Genomic DNA, 22339 nt, shown 5'->3' on the forward strand with positions numbered 1-22339 from the left:
ACTCAACACTTTTCTGCCTACCCTGTGTCCTGGGGATTACAGTCTGACCTCTAAGGCTCTCTAACCCTTTTATCTTCCAGTTGGTTTTGCCCATGGAGAGCCATTAGCAGAAACCTTAAAGGAGGAAGGAAAGTAAAGTCAGGGTTCCCTTCCATTGGAGCTGCCTCGAACTTGCTGCATTTCTTTAAGATAACAGATCCTCTCAAGGCAGCTTCCTCCACAGGATTTCTCCTTTTGAATTCTCCATCCCTTGCCCACTTAAGTAGAAAGGTTTAACAAATACCACTAATATTAGCTCTAGGCATTCATGCTGCCCTCATCTTTCTAACTAGTTCCTGTACTTAAAATTATACAAATCGAAGGGTGTCTTTCCTTCTGATTTATTCCTCCACTGTGCCCTTTCAGGCCTCAAGCAGTAAAAGTGCCTGAATAACTCAAATTCCCTTCCTCAGAAACTCTAGTGGTTTCTTTTAAAATTTTCTTCAAAATTTCCAGGTGAAGACCTCCACTTCTAGCCAAGATGGAGTAAAGGGCACCATATTACCCTCCCACCTTAAATAACTAAAATAATGAATACAGGAAACAAAGGTTCTCAGGATACAGGACACCAGGCAACAAAATACAGTGATGTCAGAGAGATGGGGAGAAAAAGAGGTATCCTGAAATGGTTCAACCTGAATTGCCTGGAACCTGGACACTGGAAGGGAAAATCCACACCAAGGCCTGCAGTTTCCGGCCCTGAGCGAGAGCTAGGAGTCTACGCAGAGCAAGGAGGCTACGATTCCTGGGGCAAAGTAGCAGATAGCAAAGTTGCCCCGGAAGGTGTGCTCGTCAAGTATTCAGGGCAGTACCGGTCACTGCACACAGGCGAGGAAACAGTCTGAGCCAGAAGCTCTCAAGAGGATTACAGCGGACAATCAGCGGACTTCACACAGGGCCATGAATAGTGGCTGTTCACACCAGCCGGTGAGGAAAACCTCATAATTAACAGGGCTTGGGGGAGAATGCACAGACGGGCTTCACCTCAGCAGTGAAGAAGCACTAGTCCTACTCAACAAAGCTTAAGCAGGACGCAAAAGGATCAAACTGTTTCCAAATAACTTAGACATGCTGCAAAACAAAGATCAAGTATATTTATAGAAATGCAGAAATACCTAGCATTGAACAAAGTAAAACACATAACGTCTGGTATTCAGTCAAAAATTACCAGGCATGCAAAGAAGCAAGAAAATACAACTTAAAATGAGAAAAATCAATGGACTCCAACCCAGAACTGACCTATCTGATAGAATCAGTTGATGCAGATATTAGGCCAGTTATTATACGTGAAAGTCCTATGTTCAAAAAGCTAAAGGAAAGAGTGAATTTAAAAGTTCAGACATATAAGGTTTTTAAAAGAATCAAGTTGAAAATATAAAAATGAAAACTAAAATATCTGAGATGAAAAGCTGACTGTACGAGATTAGGTAACACAGAAGATTAGTGACCTTCAAGACATTGTAATAGAAACTATCAAAAATATAACAAAGAGAAAAAGGATTTTTTAAAAATAAACAGAGCATCAGTGAGCTGTGGAAAAACTTAAGTGACCTAATATATGTGAAATGGGAATACCTGAAAGAGAGAACAAAGAAGGGATCAGGAGAAATACATTAGACATAATGGTTATAAATTTCCAAATTTGATGAAAACTATAAAACCACATATTCAAGAACACAAATGAACTCCAAGCACAAGAAATATAAAGAAAACTCAGCCAAGCAACATCATAACCAAATTGTTCAAGACCAATAGTAAAAAGCAGAGAAATCTTAAAAGCAGTCATGGTGGAGATAGCAAATTATGCAAAAAAAAAGAAAAAAGAAAAAAATGTGAGAATGTCAACAGAAATAATGCAAGCTATGAGACAGCAAAGCAAGATTTGAATAACTAGAAGAAAATACTTTACACTAGAATTCTTTATCCTGTGGGAAAAAGAATCGTTCAAAACTGAAGCTGAAATAAAGATTTTTTTGAGACACACCAAAGATGTCATACCAAAATTCATCATCAGAGAAAAAAAAAAAACAAAACAAAACATCTGTGGCTTCCCTAGTGGTCCAGCGGTTAAGACTCTGCTGTTCCACTGCAGAGGGTGTGGGTTCTATCCCTAGTTGGGAAAGTTCCACATGCCTCAAGGTGTGGACCAAAAAACAAAAAGAAAAAAAGATCAAAATTTCTCAGCAGCAGAACTGTACCACAAGAAGTGGGAGAAAATAATATCTCATGGAAATCTGGATCCATAAAAGGAAGAGCATAAAAGTAACTATCTGGGTATATATACACTTTTTAAAAAGTTCTGAATGTCTTAAAAAGATAATCGACTGCTTAAAACTAAAATAGTGACCATGTATTGTGGGGTTTCAATATACGCAGAAGTAAAATGTATTGTATAACATAAATAGCAGTAGTACGAAAGCTATGAGGCAAGCATTAGAAATACATCGCTGTATAGTCTTTTTAATTTATTTTTAATTGGAGGATAACTGCTTTAAAATATTGTGCTGGTTTCTGCCATACATCAACATGAATCAGCCACAGGTACATGTATGTCCCCTCCCTCCTGAAACTCCATCCCACCTTCCACCCCCATCCCACCCCTCGAGGTTGTCACAGAGCACTGGATTTGAACTTCCTCTGTCACACAGCAAACATCCACTGGCTATCTAATTTTATATATGGTTTTATATTACATATGAAGTGGTATACTACCACTTGAAAGTTGACTCTGATAAATTAAAGATGTATACTATAAACTTTTAAGCAGCCACTAAAATAATATCTGAAAAAAAGGATATGCTTAATTAGCCAATAAAGGAGGAAAAAAATAGAATTAAAAAAATAAATAATCCAAAAGAAGGCAGAGAAAGAGAACAAAAAACAGATGGAACAAATAGTAAAGAAAAAAGCAACATGCTATGTTTAAAACAAACCATAAGAATCACATTATACATAGTCCAAACACCCTAATTAAAAGGCAGACATTTTTATGTCTTGCCTTGTTAAACTGCCTATAAAAAGCCCATTTTAAATATAAGGAAACAAACAGGTTAAAAAGGAAAAGCAGGAAAAAGATATACCATAAAATAATAATCAAAAGAGAGCTAGACTTTGCTATATTAGTATAACACTAAGTAGATTTTAAAGCAAAAATATTACCAGGAATAATGATTCAGTAGATATTGAAGAAAAATAGCATCAGAAATTATGAAATAATAAAGTTGATGATTCACCAACATGACCTAAAAATCCCAAATATTAATCCACCTAATAACAGAGTGTCAGAATACCTAAAGCAAAATCTGATAGAACTGCAAGGAGAAACGTGTATGTCTACAATTATCATGAGAGATTTAAATGTGCCAGTCTCAATAGTTGGTAGAACAGGTAAATAGAAAATCAGCAAGCACATAATACATACCAGTAGTCAATAAAGCTAACTGACATGTAAAAAGCACATTTCCCAACAAGTGTAGAATATATTTTTTCTTTTCAAGAGCACATGTAATACTTATTAGGTTGGTACAAACGTAATTGTAGTTTGGGACTACGAATTTTAAATTATAACTAGGCTCAAACACATCTTTATAAATTAAGATAGGAACCATTACAGTCAACACATTTTTTGCCAATGAGAAATAAGTTTGTTTATTCCTGTAGCATAAAAATCTATGCTTTAGAATTTGACAAAATCTTGGAAAGTATTTTCTGCCTCCTGCTGGTTGTGGAAGCATTTTCCCTGAAAAACGTTTTCTAGATGCTTGAAGAAGTGGTAGTCAGTTGGCAACAGGTCAGGTGAATATGGCAGATGAGGCAAAACTTTATAGTCCAACTGTTCAACTTCTGAAGTGCTGACTGTGTGACATGTGGTCGGTGTTCTTCTGGAGAAGAGGGTCCTTTCTTTTGACGGATGCCAGCTGCAGGCATTGCAGTCTTTGGTGCAACTCATCCATCTGCTGAACATACTTCTCAGATGTAATGATTTCACTGGAATTCAGGAAGCTAAAGGACATCACCAGATGGCCAACACCAAAATCAGACTGATTAAATTCTTTGCAACTAAAGAGGGAGAATTTCTATACAATCAACAAAAACAAGACCAGGGGCTGACTGTGGCTCAGATCATGAACTCCTTATTGCCGAATTCAGATTGAAATTGAAGAAAGTGGGGAAAAACCACTAGACCATTCAGGTATGACCTAAATCAAATTCCTTATGATTATACAGTGGAAGTGAGAAATAGATTTAAGGAACTAGATTTGATAGACAGAGTGCACGATGAACTATAGACGGAGGTTCATGACATTGTATAGGAGACAGGGATCAAGGCCATCCCCAAGAAAAAGAAATGCAAAAAAGCAAAATGGCTGTCTGAGGAGGCCTTACAAATAGCTGTGAAAAGAAGAGAAATGAAAAGTAAAGGAGAAAAGGAAAGATAAACCCATCTGAATGCAGAGTTCCAAAGAATAGCAAGGAGAAATAAGAAAGCCTTCCTCAGGTATCAATGCAAAGAAATAGAGGAAAACAATAGAATGGGAAAGACTAGAGATCTCTTCAAGAAAATTAGAGCTACCAAGGGAACCTTTCATGCAAAGATGACCACAATAAAGGACAGAAATGGTATGGACCTAACAGAAGCAGAAGATATTAAGAACTGGCGGCAAGAATACACAGAACTGTACAAAAAAGATCTTCATGACCCAGACAATCACAATGGTGTGATCACTCACCTAGAGCCAGACATCTTGGAATGTGAAGTCAAGTGGGCCTTAGGAAGCATCACTACAAACAAAGCTAGTGTAGTGATGGAATTGTGATGGAATTCCAGTTGAGCTATTTCAAATCCTAAAATATGATGCTGTGAAAGTGCTTCACTCGATATGCCAGCAAATGTGTAAAACTCAGCAGTGGCCACGGGACAGGAAAAGGTCAGTTTTCATTCCAATCCCAAAGAAAGGCAATGCCAAAGAATGCTCAAACCACCACACAATTGCACTCATCTCACACATTAGCAAAGTAATGCTCAAAATTCTCCAAGCCAAGCTTCAGCAATATATGAACCATGAACTTCCAGATGTTCAAACTGGTTTTAGAAAAGGCAGAGGAACCAGAAATCAAATTGCCAACATCCACTGGATCATTGGAAAAGCAAGAGAGTCCCAGAAAAACATCTATTTCTGCTTTATTGACTATGCCAAAGCCTTTGACTGTGTGGATCACAATAAACTGTGGAAAATTCTGAAAGAGATAGGAATACCCGACCACCTGACCCACCTCTTGAGAAATCTGTGTAGGTCAGGAAGCAATAGTTAGAACTGGACATGGAACAACAGACTGGTTCCAAATAGGAAAAGGAGTACGTCAAGGCTGTATATTGTCACCTTGCTTATTTAACTTATGTGCAGAGTACATCATGAGAAATTCTGGGCTGGGAGAAGCACAAGCTGAAATCTAGATTACTGGGAGAAGTATCAATAACCTCAGATATGCAGATGACACCACCCTTATGGCAGAAAGTGAAGAAGAACTAAAGAGCTTCTTGATGAAAGTGAAAGTGAAAAAGTTGATGTAAAGCTCAACATTCAGAAAACTAAGATCATGGCATCTGGTCCCATCACTTCATGGCAGATAGATGGGAAAAAAGTGGAAACAGTGGCTGACTTTATTTTTGGGGGGCTCCCGAATCATTGTAGATGGTGATTGCAGCCATGAAATTAAAAGATGTTTACTCCTTGGAAGGAAAGTTATGACCGACCTAGACAGCATATTAAAAAGCAGAGACATTACTTTGTCAACAAAGGTCCATCTAGTCAAAGCTATGGTTTTTCCAGTAGTCATGTGTGGATGTGAGAGTTGGACTATAAAGAAAGCTGAGCACTTAAGAATTGATGCTTTTGAACAGTGGTGTTGGAGAAGACTCCTGAGAGTCCCTTGGACAGCAAGGAGATCCAACCAGTCCATCCTAAAGGAGATCAGACCTAACATTCATTGGAAGGACTGATGCTGAAGCTGAAACTCCAATACTTTGGCCACCTGATGCGAAGAGCTGACTCATTGGAAAAGTCCCTGATGCTGGGAGGGACTGGGGGCAGGAGAAGAAGGGGCTGACAGAGGATGAGATGGTTGGATGGCATCACCAACTCAATGGACATGAGTCTGGGTAAACTCCAGGAGTTGGTGATGAACAGGGAGGCCTGGAATGCTGCAGCCCATGTGGTTGCAGAGAGTCGGACATGACTGAGCGACTGAACTGAACTGAACTGAAAGTAAATCAAACCAGCAGCAGACCACCAAACAGTGACCATGACCCTTTTCTGGTACAAGTTTGGCTTTGGAAAGTCTTTGAAGTTTCTTCTTGGTCCGACCTCTGAGCTAGTCACCTCTGGTTGTCATACAAAATCCAGTTTTCATCACACATCACAATCCGATCGAGCAATGGTTTGTTGCTGTTGCATACAGTAAGAGAAGATGACACTTCAAAATGATAATTTTTTTTCTTTTCGGTCAGCTCATGAGGCACACACTTATCAACCTTTTTCAGCTTTCCAATTTGCTTCAAATGCCGAATGAATGTAGGATGGTTGACACTGAGATCTTGGGCAACTTTTCATGTAGTTTTAAGAGCATCAGCTTTGATGATCCTCTCAACTAATCACTGTCAACTTTCCAATGGCTAGCCACTATGCTCCTCATCTTCAAGGCTCTCATCTCCTTTGCAAAACTTCTTGAACGAATACTGCTTCTTATTCACTCGTTAGCAGTTCCTGAGCCAGATGTGTTGCTGATGCTGTGAGTTGTCTATGCTGCTTTATTACTCACTTTGAATTCGAATAAGCAAACCACTTGAATTCATTTTTTTTATCTAACATCATTTCCCTAGTCTAAAATAAATATAAAATAAACAGTAAGTAATAAGTCATTAACAAAAAAATAAAGTGAGAAATGTGCATTAAAATGATGTATAACATAACCACATTTAAGAATGTATTCCAGTATCAAACAGCAAAGTTTAACACTGCAGAACCGCAAGTACTTTTGCACCAACCTAATACAAAGACAGACCACATTCTGGGCCATAAAACAAGTCTCAAAAAGTTAAAAAAATTCAAATAAAAAAAAAATTTCAAAAAAAAACTTCAAATCATATAAACTACTTTCTGTGACTTAAATGGAACTAAATTATAAATCAATAATAGATATGTGGAACATCCTCAAATATTTGGAGACCGATTGACCAACCCACTTCTATAAACCATAGGTCAAAAGACACTTTAAAAAACTAGAAAATGTATTCACTGAATGAAAATAAAAACAACAAAACTTGTGGGATGCAGCTGAAGCCATACTTAAAAATTTACAGCCTCAAATGCCTATATTAGAAAAGACATCTCAAGTAAATGACCTTTATTTCTATTTTAATACATTAGAAAAAAAAGAGTACGAGAGATCCAAAGTTAGCAGAAGAAAGAAAATAAAATTTAGGGTAAGTATCAATAAATTAAAAAATAATAAAGAGAATAAATGAAAACAAAAAGCTGACTCTTTCAGAAGATCCAAAATATTAATAAATTTCTGGCAAGAATGATCAAGAAAGTAAAGAGAAAAGAGACAAATAACCAGTATTCAGAATGAGGGAAATGAAATTACAACAGATTCTATAAATGTTTAAATGATAATAAAAGTATTATGAGCACCTTAGATGATATGTACAGATTCTTTGAAATATATTAATAGAAACTATCAAACCTCACTCAAGAAGAAACAGATAATCTGCACTGTCCTCTATTACTAAGTCAATTGACTTTTCTGTCTCCTCCATTAAAAAAAAAAAAACACCCAATGGCTTCACTCATCAATTCTACCAAACATCTGAGAAAAGAAACAATGTCAATGCTGCATGAACCCTTAACAGAAAACTGAAGAGAAAGAAATATTTCCCTGCTCATTCTATGAGGCCACAATTATCCTGATAACAAAACTTAAAAAACAATATAAGGAAAGAAAATTATATCATTACCAAATGTTAACACAGATATTCTTAAAATTTTAGCAAATAGAATCCAACAAAATATAAAAAAGTATAATACATCCTGGCCAAGTGGGATCTACCTCAGTAATACAAAGTTAATTTAACATTAAAAAAAAAAAAAATCAATGAATGTAACTGACCATATTAACTGTCTTTGAAAAAATCATTATCTCAATAGTTACAGAAAAAAGCAACTGACAAAACATTACACCCATTCTTCACTTAAAAAAATTAAAGAAACCTCTCAGCACAGGAGATTCTAGCCAGTGTACTATGGCAAGGAAAGTTAAGACATTCTCATTGAAAGGAAGAAGTAAAATTGTCTTTTTTCACAGATAATATGATCAGATAGACAATCTATCTGCAAAAAATTAGAACTAAATAAGTGATTTAGCAAGATGGCAAGATACATGGTCAATATATAAGTAGCAACAAACAATTGATAGCTGAAACCTAAAAGGACAACATTATTTTCAACAGCATCAAAAAATGTGAACTACCTACAGATAATCTGACAAAGATCCATCTACTGAAAGCTAAAAAAACACTGCTGAGAGAAATTAAGGAAAACCTAAATAAATGAATAGATATACTCTGTCCAAGAGCAGAAAACAAAATTTAAGAAGTCAATTCTCTCCCCAAATTAATGTATAGATTAAACTAAATTGCAATTAAAATCTAAGCAGGGCTTTATTTTGAAATGATTGTAAAATTAATATGGAAATGTAACAGATGTAGAATAAACAAAACAACTTTAAAAACAAAAAAGTTGAAGGATATTCTACCTGACTTTAATATCTATTACAAAGCTATAGTCATCAAAACTAAGTGGTAACAACATTAAAATAGACAAAGAAATCAATGTAATGAAATAAAATATCCAGAAATGGATCCACATATACACATGGTAAACTGATTCTGTTCAAAGGTACAAAGACACTTCATGAGAGACAGGATAGGCTTTTTATCAAATGGTACTGGAACAGCTGATACCATACGCAAAAAATAAAGCTTGTCCATATCTTGTTCTACAGGTTAACATAAAATAGATCCTGGATGTAATATAAAATAATAAATAAAGCTTCTTAAAAAAAAAATATGACAAACTTTCTGAGATCTCAGACTAGGCTCAACTTCTTAGATGCCAAAACCATGATCCATAAAAGAATAAACTGATAAAACAGACATCATTAAAATTACAAATTGATAAATTAAACTTAACCAAAATTAAGAACTCTGTTTTTCAAGATACTGTTAAGAAAATGAAAATATAAGCCACAAAATGGGAGAAAATTTTTCCAAATCACAACTATGATTAAAAAAAAAAAAACAAAAAACTTGTAATGAGAATATACACAAAAACCTCTCAAAAATCAATAAATAAATAGGTCTTTTTTTTTAATGGACAAAAAATTTAATAAACACTTCAACCAAGAAGATGTATGAAATATATATGGGGAAATAAGCACATGATAAGAAGCTTGAGATTATTAGTCATTAGGGAAGTACACATTAAAACCCCAGGAGAGAATTCCACATTAATAGAATAACTAAAATTTAAAAGTGACCACCGCAGTTGGGACAAACTAGAATCACTCTGAAATACAGATTGAATGCATCTTAAAAAGTTAAATACACACCTACCATGTAAACTAGCCATTCCACTTCTAAGTATTTAACCAAGAGAAACAAAGGCTGCACAAAGATATTTATACAAGTAATCATATCAGCTTTATGTGTAGTGGCCAAGAAGCAGTAAATAATTCAAATGTAATTCAAATGTCCATGAACAGGTTAATGGATAAACTAAATATGGCATAGTTGTACAATGGAATACCACTCAGAAGAACGAAACAAAAACTATGTATGCACATACCACCTGGACAAATCTCAAGAGGATCCTGCTAAAGTCACCATACATAAAAGATACATATTGTATGACGCTACAGATAAAATTTCTAAAAAAAGTTTAAATAATCTATCCTGACAGAAAGCAGCTCACTGGTTCTTGGAGGGAATTAGAAAGGGCACAAGAAATCAACGGGGATATAAGAAATGCTCTTTATCTTGATTGTGATGACAGTGTCATGGGTAATATTAAAACTTCTCAAATTAGACACTTTATATATGTACAGTTTACCGTATGCCAGGTATACCTCAATAAAGCTGCTGAAAAATATCCCAGTGGTGAATGCCTTTTCTTTTTCAGGGTACCCTGACTGCTATATTCTTTCCTCATCTCCTACATTCAATCAGTAATTAATTCTTAATCATTCTATTCTAATCCCTCTCTTCTAGTCCCATAACTATGCTAACCCATCTCTCACCTTGTTAAAATAGTCTCTTCAGTCCTCACCACTTCAATTCATTTGCCACCTTGCAGCCAGAATTAACTTTCTAAAAAACATCCCTGAGCATCAGTCACTTCAACAGCTGCTGCTTGCTCTAGAGATACATTTCAACCTCCTTAACCTGATTCACCCGACCCTCCCTGAGCTGGCCTTTGCACTCTCCCCATCCTCCTTTTTGGTGATTTCCCACTTCACCCTCTCCTGTCTGCCCATAATCACCAGTGCACCAGCCTTGTATAGCTTTGCCCATGCTGTCCCAAGTCAGATAATCCACTTTCCTTTGTCTTTCTCCAGCCCAGTCATACTGAAGCTTTGCAACTCTCCAGTTGGGTATTATCTCCTCTGAGCCTATAGTGGGCCATTTGGACTTCTCTCATTGATTTTTATTGGAGTGTAGTTGATTAACAATGTTGTGTTAATTTCAGGTCTACAGCAAAGTGAATCAGCAATATCCACTCTTCTTTTTAAATTTTTTTCCCATACAGGCCATTAGAGGAGAATCTTCTTATATCCTGCTACAGCACCAATCTCACTATCATCTAATCTCCTTGGCCAGACAAGACAGAAGCAGAACGGATGAAAGCTTGAAAGCAAAGACCAATCCTTGCTTTCCCAGAGCCTACCACAGTGCGCAGGCCCAGAGCACATTCCCAAATCAGTGAACCAACAAATGAACGCAAGAGCTGGTCTGGGTGACCTCCTCTAACATAATCTGAGTAGACTCTAAGTTCCACCTTATAAAAATAGGGGCAGGTAAGAGGCTGAATACTCTCTGTAGTACATTCTGGTAAAATAATTATTTCAAATATTTTGGGGTGGGGGTGGGGAAGATTCACTACCTGAAACTGTTTTCAGAACCAGCTGATAACAGATGGTGATTTGAACTAAGTGAAGTAGGTTAGGGAAAGGGAACCAGATTCCAGGAAAAGACAAGGTCCACAGTAACAATTAACACAGACTGGAAGAAGGTCCAGTCTCTGCCCAGTAAACTTAACTTCACCCAGAAAGACACAGATCTCCACCCTCTGGGTTAGTTCCTTCTCCCAATACACATGTTTTGACTTCCAAATCCAGCAGGGAGGCTCCCTTCCCCTCAAAATCAATCTCCAGGCCTTCTTACCCTCTGGGTTCCTTCAATCATCCTTAATAAAGAGTTTTCTGAGCCTGCCACCAGGAAGTCCTCCTTAGCTGATACCTCCAAGATTCAGGCCAGTGGCCACCAGGTCAAAAACCAAAGACAGGACCTCATTAACAGGATACTCCCGGAAGACCAGGAGGCAGCCAGAAGGCTGGAAGACCCAGCCGGCAACTTAAGAAGTACAACTTCAGGATGCACATTTGGTGGATTATAGGGAAGAGGGGAAAAGCAAGCAAAATAAAACAGAACTCTACCCTCTACACACCAGCCACAAAATAAAAGGCAGCCTGACTTCTATCTCACTGCTCTGAGATTCAAAAGCATCATCACTTCCTCTCCCTAACACCGTATTTTAAAAATGAATCTAATGATGACTGCTTTTCAATATTTTGGAAATGACTTGACTCTTTAGAGAGGAAATCAGAGACTCTTTAGAGACAAATGTTAAGACATGAAAAGTGCTTTAGTGGAACATAGTCAAGGATTAGGGAAATTCACCATTTTGCATCTTGTTCTTAAAAAGAAAGGTCATTAATAAAAATGGAAAGATACTCCTAGGCCGTTTCTACCCAGGATAACTGTAGCCAAAGAGCATTATACCATCTAATCTAAACTGCGCCTCAAATATTATCACAAGTTGCTGAAAGCGTTGAAAGCTACAAGCAACACAGGTTTTAAAATGCCTTACAGTAGCCAGATTGAAATTAAAAGGCTCAAAAATGCCTAGGTGAAAGTCACTCAGTCGTGTCCGACTCTTTGCGACCCCATGCACTATGCAGTCCATGGAATTCTCCAGGCCAGAATACTGGAGTGGGTAGCCTTTCCCTTCTCCAGGGGATCTCTCCAACCCAGGGATCAAACCTAGGTCTCCCGCATTGCAGGCGGACTCTTTACCAGGAAATATCCTGAAATAAGGTGGTAGAGGGCCCTGGGTGGATGAGGGGGAGAAAGCAAATTAACATAATTAACTGGATAGTGACTGCAGAGGACCCAGAGTTCCAGACATCTCAGGCAGCATGGGGTAATAGAGTAAAGGCCCACCCGTCTCTTGAGTGGCCGGACGCCTCACCCAGGAGTGAACACAAGGGACTCAACAAGATCTCGGAGGCCAAGGGCCCGGCTGGCGCTGGCGTTAAGGCTCAGGAGGTCAGAGGAGGAAGTGCAGCGGCGACTGCGGGAAAGGGGAGGGAGGCTTGGGCCAGACACGCTCTCTGGTTGGAGAACGTTCGCGCTGCGAGCCTGCGCTTCTGTTAAAGCCCCTGGTACACACGTGGGACTGAGAGGAGGGTCACTTACTTGTCCAATCTGAAATTACATTTTAGCTATCAGGGCTCCGCAGGTTGCCAAGCGGAGCACCGCCGAGCCTGGACTGGGCGGTCCACCGCAGCAGCTGAGGCCCCGCCCCGCGCGCGGCCCCGCCCCGCCCCCCCCCGCGCGCGGCCCCGCCCCGCCCCGCCCCCCCGCGCGGCCCCGCCCCCTCGGGCCCTTGTAAAGCGTGCCGCAATTGGCCCTTTGAACCGGGCCGGGGATTGGCCCCCGCCTGCTCCTGCGGTCTAGCGGCCCGGGCGAGTGGTGTGAACCTCCGTCTCTAACAGGTTCTTCCACCCTCTCAGGGACTTTTAAGGCCTGAAGTGGGCGGTGTCCTCTCAGGCCGCGAGTTTTCTGCTCTGCAGGCTCTTCTAGCAGAATTTTTCCACGCAAACTCTCCGTAGCCGCTGGTGGGTATGTGTGTCCTGCGTGTATCCTGTAACTTTGCGTTTCAACAGTGCACCAGGACTCATGCAGACAGTTGCTAAAATAAAGTAGTGGTGGTTTAGTCGCTAAGTCGTGTTCGATTCTTGCGACCCCATGGTCTGTGGCCTGCCAGGCTCCTCTGTCCATGGGATTCTCCAAGGCAAGAATACTGGAGTGGGTTGCCATTTCCGTCTCCAGGACATCTTCCTGACCCAGGAATGGAACCTGGGTCTCCTGCGTTACAGGCAGAGTCTTTACCGACTAAGCTAAGAGGGAAGCCCTTCAATTACTATTTATCAAATGTTTTTAGTTTGTGCCAGATCCTATTCCTGATAACTTTATTTAAATTTACTCATCTAATTTTGTGAGCAACCATCAGAAGAAGTGTCACAGTTTATAAATCTACAAATGGGTCCCAGCCTCTAAGGAAATTACAGTCTGGTGGGTCCTGGATACACATATCTCATTTAATGTTCACTATCCTTACATTTCCAGTTAGCTAGGTCCTATTTGTCCCTAGTTTATAGATGGAGGGAGTCTGAAACGTTTTTCAGCTTGTTTTGAAACACCCAGTAAGTAGCAGGAGGGAAGATTCCACAAACTTAGCTTAAACCTGAGCCACGTATTTTGAAAAGTCAGGCTCCCAGGCTGATGGGACTGGCATTTGGAAGGAAATTTGTCAAGCCTAAATTCTTTATTTTCCTAGAAAAGGAGACTGAGGCACAGTAAAAGGAAGTGATTGTCCAAGGACATGCCAGCTCTTAGAGGTAAGCCTAGGTAATCACTGTGCTTTCACTGAACTGGAGTGTGTGCCATGTGTGTGATAGTCACTCTGCTCTACTCATAACTACCCCAAATACATGTTCTTCTTTTGGTCTTACAGGTGAGGATACTGGCTCAGTGAGGCTGAGGCCACATGATTAATTCCTAGGGCTCCTGGGTTGGGGTTGTCAGGAGGAAGTTCTTTTCTACCCTCCTTGGTTCTTCTGGCTAATCTAAGAATTAAATTTACAGATCAATGGGAGAAAACCAAATGAAAGTTTAATCACATGTGTACATGGGAAAGACCCAGTAAAACTGAGTAACTGAAAAACCATCCTCAACTAAGGATTAAAAAAAAAAGACAAAGATGTTGGGGGTAGTGGTTTGAGTTTTCAGAAGGGAGGAAGGCAGTTTACATGAAGATGGAAAAGAAAATGTTTAGTAAACAAATGTTTTCAGGATGCGCAGAGACAGTAGGACACAGAACAGAATTAGAAAAAAAAAAAAAAAAACCTTCCCAGGTTTCTCCCAGTCTACCATACCTAGTTCATACTATAGTTATCTATGATAGCTTCTTGGAAGAGGTTCCCTATCTACATTCTTTAGGCAGCTAAATGGGGGGACATCAGAGTTTTTTCCTGAGTCTTCTTGGGCTTTGAATTTTTTCAGCTCTAAATAATTTGCATGCCAAAGAGACATTTTGGGGTGGCAACTCTAGCCCCCACTACAGGGTCATTTTCTTTGTTCTACACCATGACTGTTCACCTTCATTTCCAACAAATAGCCAAAGCTTAACCATGTACTCTTTGGTAATGTGGGAAGTACTAGGATCTGGTTCTCAGCACCTGTGTGAATCATAATGTATCAATACAATAGGAATAATAATATTAAGACCTTTTCATCTTACCTTTCCAGAGTATTGTGATGAGTAAATAAGGTAATAAATATAGAAATACTTGCTGAAGTGTTAGAAGCTGAACACATGTAAGACGGCTTCTGAACCTTCCTCAACTGAGGAATTCTATACCTCAGGAATAGAATAAATGAATATACTGATTGCCTTAGGAACTATGGCAGGAGATCTCATCTTTGTGTGTGACCCAGTATGCCTTAGCTTGCCAATCCCTGATTTATTACATTGTGATGTCCCATCACAAAAGTGCATCAGAATAAAAATATACAACAGGGTGTAGGGGGACTGTGACATCACAGGCACCTGTATGCTGTTGACTAGTATAAAGCTAGTGAGTGACAGTGAGATCCAAAAGAAAGAAAGATGCCTAAATTGATAATCATGAGATCTGGACACTCAGTTCAAATCTGCCCTGAAACCAGACTTATATCCTGAACCAACCCCAGTTGCCTAAATTTCTTATATATTGGGACCAAATAATGGCAAATATTATCCATACTTTCCCATTTTATGGTTATATACATAACTATAACTTGAAAGCTGCGAGTGTTATCCAGCGACACTGCTTCACTTTAGGCGGGGTTATAGCCTCCTTCAGCTCCCTATCCTTACCTCTGTCATGGAACTAAAATGTATCAAATGCTTAGTAGTTATTAGTGCACCTATTTATTTCCACTCAGCATAAAGGATTATCGTGTTGCATTGGATTAAAAGACTCAATTATTGGAAAGTCTTGACGTCCACTCTAGATTATCGGCAGGCAATGTGGGGATCATGCAGAGTCATTGTCCAGTAGACAGGTCACAAGTCACATCAGTGACGCAGCACATCAGATTTAAATGAGACAGAAAGATCTGGGTTGTGAAACTGGAACCAGCTGAACTGGAAGTTTGTGTAATTTCCTTCCTGTTCAGAGACTATTATGTGCAACATCAGGAGGCAGACAGGAGACCTGGTGCTCTCCCTGGTGATCCATGGTGACCTTCTAATGCTCCAACTGCACTCTCTGAAAGCTTTTCTAATTAACCACCCCCTCCCCACTACGGAGAAGACATGTTTTCCCTGAGATTCTTAGAGTCATGGCACAGAAATAGGTATGGTTATTCATTTATTCATTAATTCAGACATTTATGTATTCACACGTCTAACAGAGATTGAGAGACTGTTTTTTTTTTTTTTCCATTTATACATTTATTTTAATTGGAGGATAGTTACTTTACAATATTGTCATGGTATTTGCCATACATCAGTATGAATCAGCCACAGGCATACGTGTGTCCCCTCTGTCTTGAACCTCCCTTCTGCCTCATTCCCTATCCCATCCTTCCAGGTTGTCAGATTACCAGCTTTGGGTGCCCTTCATCATACATCAAACTCCCACTTGTCATCTATTTTACATATGCTAATGTATATGTTTCAATGCTATTCTCTCAAATCATCCCACCCTCTCCCTCTTCCATTGAGTCTAAAAGTCTGTTCTTTATGGAGATGGTGTTGAGAAGAACAGATATTGTCCATGTCATCATGGAACTGACAGTCACGAAACAGACATTCAACATATAAGCTTACAGATACATATATATATATATATACATATATGGATCCATGTAGATGGATCCAGTTGCAGATAGGACAGGATGTGGGCTACTATGACAGAGGGAATGTGATTTCAGTTGAAGTCTGAAATTGGTGATTCTGAGGAGCCTGGTGCATTACATACACTGAAGACCTAAGAGTCTTCAACAACCTTGTAAAGTGGCTACTATCACAACCACTGACAACTAGGGAAACTGAGGCTTAAGGGGAGATTATCTGATTGGCCTCAGGTTGCACTGTTAGTAAGTTTGGAGCAGGCGGTGCTCTCTCCACTGCTCTGCACTGCACAGCGCAAACCCAGAGGTTGCATTTTTCCAGCTTCCCCCTTTGCACACACTATGCCTCCTTCCACCTGGAAAGCCTGCCCCTCCATCCTTCTCTTGTTGGATTCATAATCTGCCTTCAGCATCTAACTGAGGATCTGCTTCCTCAGCAGAGCTGCGCGGCAGGCCTCAACACATAGCGCTTGTTTTCTAAGCTTCTGCAATAGTCATCATATATTATTCATGTGGCCCTGGCCCTGAGACTCTGGTAAAGTTCTTTCTCCTTACTCGCCTGCCCTGGTGCCCTTGTTAACAGTCCTGTGATTAGCACAAGGTCATCAAAGCAGACAGACCTGGGTTCTTCTCTCAGTCCTACTTGTTCGTTGAACGACCTGGAGAAGATTGCTTAACCTCTCTGTAGGTTCTTTGGAGAACAGTAATTTATTTCTTGAGATAGATCTTAAAACACGTATCCCAGTGCTGAATGGATAGTACTTGGTCCTTGCTTCATAGTCTTATGTGCTGTGCTATGCTTAGTCGCTCAGTCGTGTCTGACTCTTTATGACCCCATGGACTGTAGCCCACCAGGCTCCTCTGTCCATGGGGATTCTCCAGGCAAGAATACTGGAGTGGGTTGCCATGCCCTCCTCCAGGGGATCTTCCCAACCCAGGGATCAAACCCAGGTCTCCTGCACTGCAGGCAGATTCTTTACCATCTGAGCCTCCAGAGAAACCCCCAGGTGATTACCTAGATCAGAAGCCTATAGAGGGCAAGACCTATGCCTTCTACTTTACAGTCTCAGCAACTCTCACAGTGCTCTGTGAGAGCAGGTATCATGCTTGTGCTGTCGCTCAGCTGTGTCCGACTCCGTGATCCCTGTGGACTGTAGCCTGCCAGGCTCCTCTGTCCATGGGATTTCCCAGGCAACATTACTGAAGTGGGTTTTCATTTTCTTCTCTAGGGGATCTTCCTGACCCAGGGATCGAACCCATATCTCCTACATTGGCAAGCAGGTTCTTTACCACTGTGCCACCTAGGTATCCTCAGGCAGGTATATCACTGACATATAATTATGGCAGTGACAGCCCTTACCTGCCCCCTGGATCCCTCCTTCCTAATCAAACTTGTTCTCTCCTGTCTCTCTCCTTTTCTTTCTTTCTCAACTTAGACTCCTTAAAGCCTCCCTTAAACTTGACCCTCTGGCCAGAACAGGTGCCACTGCATACACACTCTGTCTCCCAAATCCACACTGCCATCTCAGGAGGAAAATAACTGAAATAGTTTACTGGAGACCCAACAGATGGTCAGTAAGGGGAAACCATGGACCAGAGAAGCTGCCAAGCTCCTCATCTTGACCACCACCCAGAGCCATATTATATATACAACATCATTAGTTTGCTCAACCCTCTCCTCTAAAGGATGCCAGTAGCTCATTTCCAAAGATGAAAGAATGTTCCAACTTACTTTATTGCTTGCCCTCTGTCTGCCTGCCTTCATCATCTCTTCAGTCAACAAATATGCACTGAATACTTGCTGAGTGCTGGGCCAGAGCTGTATGTTATACTAAAAGCACAGAGAAAGTGCTAGGGGCACCCCATGGTGAGAAGAAGAGAGGGTACCAGGTGCAGGGGAAAGGAAAGATTGTGCTAACGTTGACCACACTGGCGCTGCACCTCCACCTGTGGTGTTGCAGTGGTTCCTCCCAACCACCCACCTGAGGGAGGAAGGACTCCCGCTATAGGGACAGAGGTTCACAAACGTGGAGCCCCTTGCTGGAAGTCATCTATTGAAAGACTCCCCAGGCCCAACTGCTGAAGAGGGAGTTTGTGCTGAGCTAAAGGGGGCAGAGATGCACATACTGGATATAAGGCTTTGGATGAATGCAAGTCCTAATCATCTCACTGGTTTCACCCTGCAGCACCAGTTTGTCTTCCAGGTGTGAGTTGCTCACCCACTCCCTAGTTCCCAGACCTCACCATCCTAACCAGTTCTACACTACCTATATCCTTCTCCCCTAACATCTCCTGACTGCAACCCCACAGCCTCTTGGCCATGAGTCATTTTAACAAAAGTGCAAACTGTGATGAGCCATGACAACAATGTGCGACCCTAAACTCCAATGAGTGTTTTTCTACAATGAGGCAACAGGTGGGAGAAGAGAGTCCAGGACCACGAGATGATGACAAGGCCAGAGGAGAGCTGGGAGTCAGCTTGCTGGAAGCACATAATGCCAGGCCCCAGGGGCTGGGTCAGAGGAGGCCCCTGAAGCCTCTGTGGTAAGTGGACTTCAGTTGGAAGAATGCTGCCATTCACTTCTCTAGAACCATGGAGTTTGGGAACCATTAGAGAACATTGGTTTGGGTAGTTTTCAAACTGCACCCCGTAGGAAGAGGCCTGCACAGCACAAAAGAAGCCGAATGGACTCACAGGCCTTCCATAATGTCCCCCACCTCTGCCAAGTTGTTCTTTTCTGCAAGACAGTCAGTAAAAGGGAGCTGGTGGGGGCTGAAACTCAGTCCCTGCTCTGCCAGCCAGACTGTGGGCCTGTGAGGCTGCCCCACCCCAGCCAAGAGGGCAACTTTTCTGAATTTGCACAAAGTGCAGAATCATGTTGTTGTTGTTCTTTAGTTGCTTAGTCATGTCCAACTCTTTGCAACCCTCTGGATTGTAGCCCTCCAGGCTCCTCTGTCCTTGGGATTTTCCAGGCAGGAATACTGGAGTGGATTCACTGTGACTCACATTGAATCAAGCTAAGTATTCACTGCCAGATGAATGGATAAAGATGCTGTATGTATATACCATGAAATACTACTTAGCCATTAAAAAGAATGAAATAATGTTTACAGCAACATAGATGGATCTAGGGATTATCATAACAAATGAAGTAAGTCAGAAAGAGAAAGGCAAATACCATATGATATCACATATATGGAATCTAAAACATGACACAAGTTTCTACGAAACAGTAACAGACTCACAGACCTAAAGAGCAGACTTGTGGTTGCCAAGGGGAAGACGTGTGGGGAGGAATGGATTAGGAGTATGAGATTAGCTGATGCAAGCTATTTTATATAAAATAGATAAATAACAAGGTCAACTGAATATCACAGGCAACATACCATGAAAAACCATAATGGAAAAGAATATATACACATATATGTTTAACTGAATTACTTTGCTGTACAGTAGAAATTAACATTGTAAATCAACTATACGTCAATTAAAAATTATTTTAAAAAGCAGTACATGGTTAAAAATATGAAAAAACCTAAAGGAGATTGTCATTAAGAATTTATCTAAATCATGTCTAATTATATCTACAAGAGATTTTGTCAGTATTAATAAAAGTTTAAAAAACTTAGAAAGCATCTTCATGGCTTAATTGCCAATGCTGTTTCTTTCTAAGACATATGTAAATTAAGAGTTCAGCTGGTGGCCTCTTAACTTTGATGAAATAAGATACTGAAACCTGATGCCTCCCCCAGGACTTTCTTCTGGTTTCTTTATTTTCTAGCCTGTAGATAAGGTGTCATATCTGAGGGCATTCTGTGTAGAAACTGTGCTAAAGGCTTTACAAACATCCTCTCAAGTGTCTCACAGTAACCCTGTAGGAGACACCATTATCATACACTTCTAAGGCTGAAGAGACTGAGATATCTTGCCCGAGGTTAAACAGTTTACACCACTTCCTTTCTGAAATTAGTGGAGGATCACAAAATGAACTTTTCCCAGCCGAGATAAACGATACTGCATCAAGCTCCTGTCTCTTTTTTAAAAACTGAATTCTTATTGGAGTACATTTGCTTTACAATGTTGTTAGTGTCTATCATACAGCAAAATGAATCATTCATACCCCCTTTTTTTTATTTCCTTCCACAGAGCATTGAGTAGAGCTCTCTGTGCTATACAGTAGGTTCTCCTTAGTTATCTATTTTATACACAGTAGCATATATATGTAGCAATCCCAGTCTCCCAATTTATCCCACCCCGCCCCTTCCCCCCTTGGTATCCATATGTTTGATCTCTTAGGTCTGTCTCTATTTCTGCTTTGCAAATAAGATCATCTATACAATTTTTCTAGATTTCACATATATACTCCTTTGTCTTGGGACAGCACTGCAAGAGGTTGAGAGGTTTAGAACAGCCTCTCACATACACCCTAAGGAAGGCAGGCAGCACATGCAGTGGAACAAGAATAAGCTTTGAAATCAAACAGAACCAGGTAAATAACCTCAACTGTAACATACAGATTGTGTGATTTTGCACAGACTTGGTTGTCGGAGCCTCAGTTTCCTCTTCTGTAAATGGAACTGTTGATAGCTACGTCCAAGAGTTGTGTGAGAATTAAGTAAGTTCACTCAGTTATTCACTCATTCAACAGATACCTGCAGAGTACTTACCTCACGCTAGTCACTGTGTGTAATATAAAATGAATACTATACAAAAGTCCCTAACAGCTGAATGGCTACATAGCAGACACTCTGGGGGAATTTTATTGTTTTGTTTTTATTTTTCTGGATCAATTTCCCTCTTCTACTAGCACCTTATTTTTATATTTAGTCCCTTCCACTCCCAATCTAGGAGCTTCCCAGGTGGCGCCAGTGGTAAAGAATCCGCCTGCCCGTGCAAGAGACCTAAGAGACACAGGTTCGATCCCTGGGTAGGGAAGATCCCCTGGAGAAGGGCACAGCAACCCACTGCAGTATTCTTGCCTGGAGAATCCCATGGACAGAGGAGTCTCGTGGGCTACCATCCATCAGGTCGCGAAGAGTTGGACACGACTAAGGCAGCTTAGCATTCTATAGTACATTCTGTAATCAGGTGCCCTGCCCTTCCCTGGCCTGGGGGTGAGCATGTGACCCAAGGTAGGTCATGGCCACACTCAGTCTGGAATTTGAATCTTCAGCAAAATGATACAGAGACTGAAAATGGTAGGAGCTCATGCATTCCACCCTTGCCAGGACTCTTCTGCCTGGGAGCAAAGATGTCTTGGTTCCAACTCACTTCCAAGCCTGATTCTCCAGTCTTACTATCATTTTTGTTTGTTTTGAGGGCACATTATCATTCCAAAAATTCCCTTTTGCATAAGCAATGAAGAAGCAGTGTTTGTCATAGGTAAACATATCAGATGCCCACTAACGACGAAAAGTTAACTCTCCTTTCCCAAGTATTGCTGAGTTAAAAGAACGGAAGTTACTAAATAGTATAACTAATGGCACATAGAGGTTAGAAGTGCTCACTCTGGCACCATAGATCATAAATTCAGAATAGTCCATGTCCGATATTCTAAATAACAATGCCGTTGACCTACATTGGTTGGGCGGTAGCCCTTACAGTGGGATGTGCATGGTACACACATTGTCCTGTCCAAAGATCGAAGAAATCTGTGGAGTAAATGTCCTTATCACCTTGTCTTAGGTGAGGATGTTAAAGCTCAGAGGGGTTAAATAACTTGCTTACAGTGATGATAATTTGTGGAATGTAGTGCAAAATAGAAATACAGGGCTCCAGGC

General features: G+C 40.4%; 1 protein-coding gene and 1 long non-coding RNA gene across 10 annotated transcripts in view; one reads left to right on the forward strand and one right to left on the reverse strand.

Moving 5' to 3' along the window:
- Positions 1-12963, reverse strand: part of FGGY (FGGY carbohydrate kinase domain containing) — a 475197-nt gene extending 462234 nt beyond the window's left edge. For 2 of the 9 annotated variants that reach the window (XM_061121751.1, XM_061121746.1), the window contains exon 1: positions 12627-12704. The gene's annotated coding sequence lies outside the window, so the exon portion shown is untranslated. Of the gene's footprint in view, positions 1-11539; positions 11560-12598; positions 12749-12853 lie in introns of those variants that run through there. The other 7 variants (XM_061121747.1, XM_061121749.1, XM_061121748.1 and 4 more) reach the window with 7 other exon arrangements.
- A 212-nt stretch (positions 12964-13175) lies between these two features.
- On the forward strand, positions 13176-19068 carry LOC133040295 (uncharacterized). Its single transcript, XR_009688943.1, has 3 exons — positions 13176-13275; positions 13998-14058; positions 18975-19068. It is a non-coding gene; the product is annotated as an uncharacterized LOC133040295 (long non-coding RNA).
- The last annotated feature ends 3271 nt before the right edge of the window (positions 19069-22339 follow it).

Source organism: Dama dama, chromosome 20 (genome assembly GCF_033118175.1).
Source record: "Dama dama isolate Ldn47 chromosome 20, ASM3311817v1, whole genome shotgun sequence".
NCBI classification, from domain to species: domain Eukaryota; kingdom Metazoa; phylum Chordata; class Mammalia; order Artiodactyla; family Cervidae; genus Dama; species Dama dama.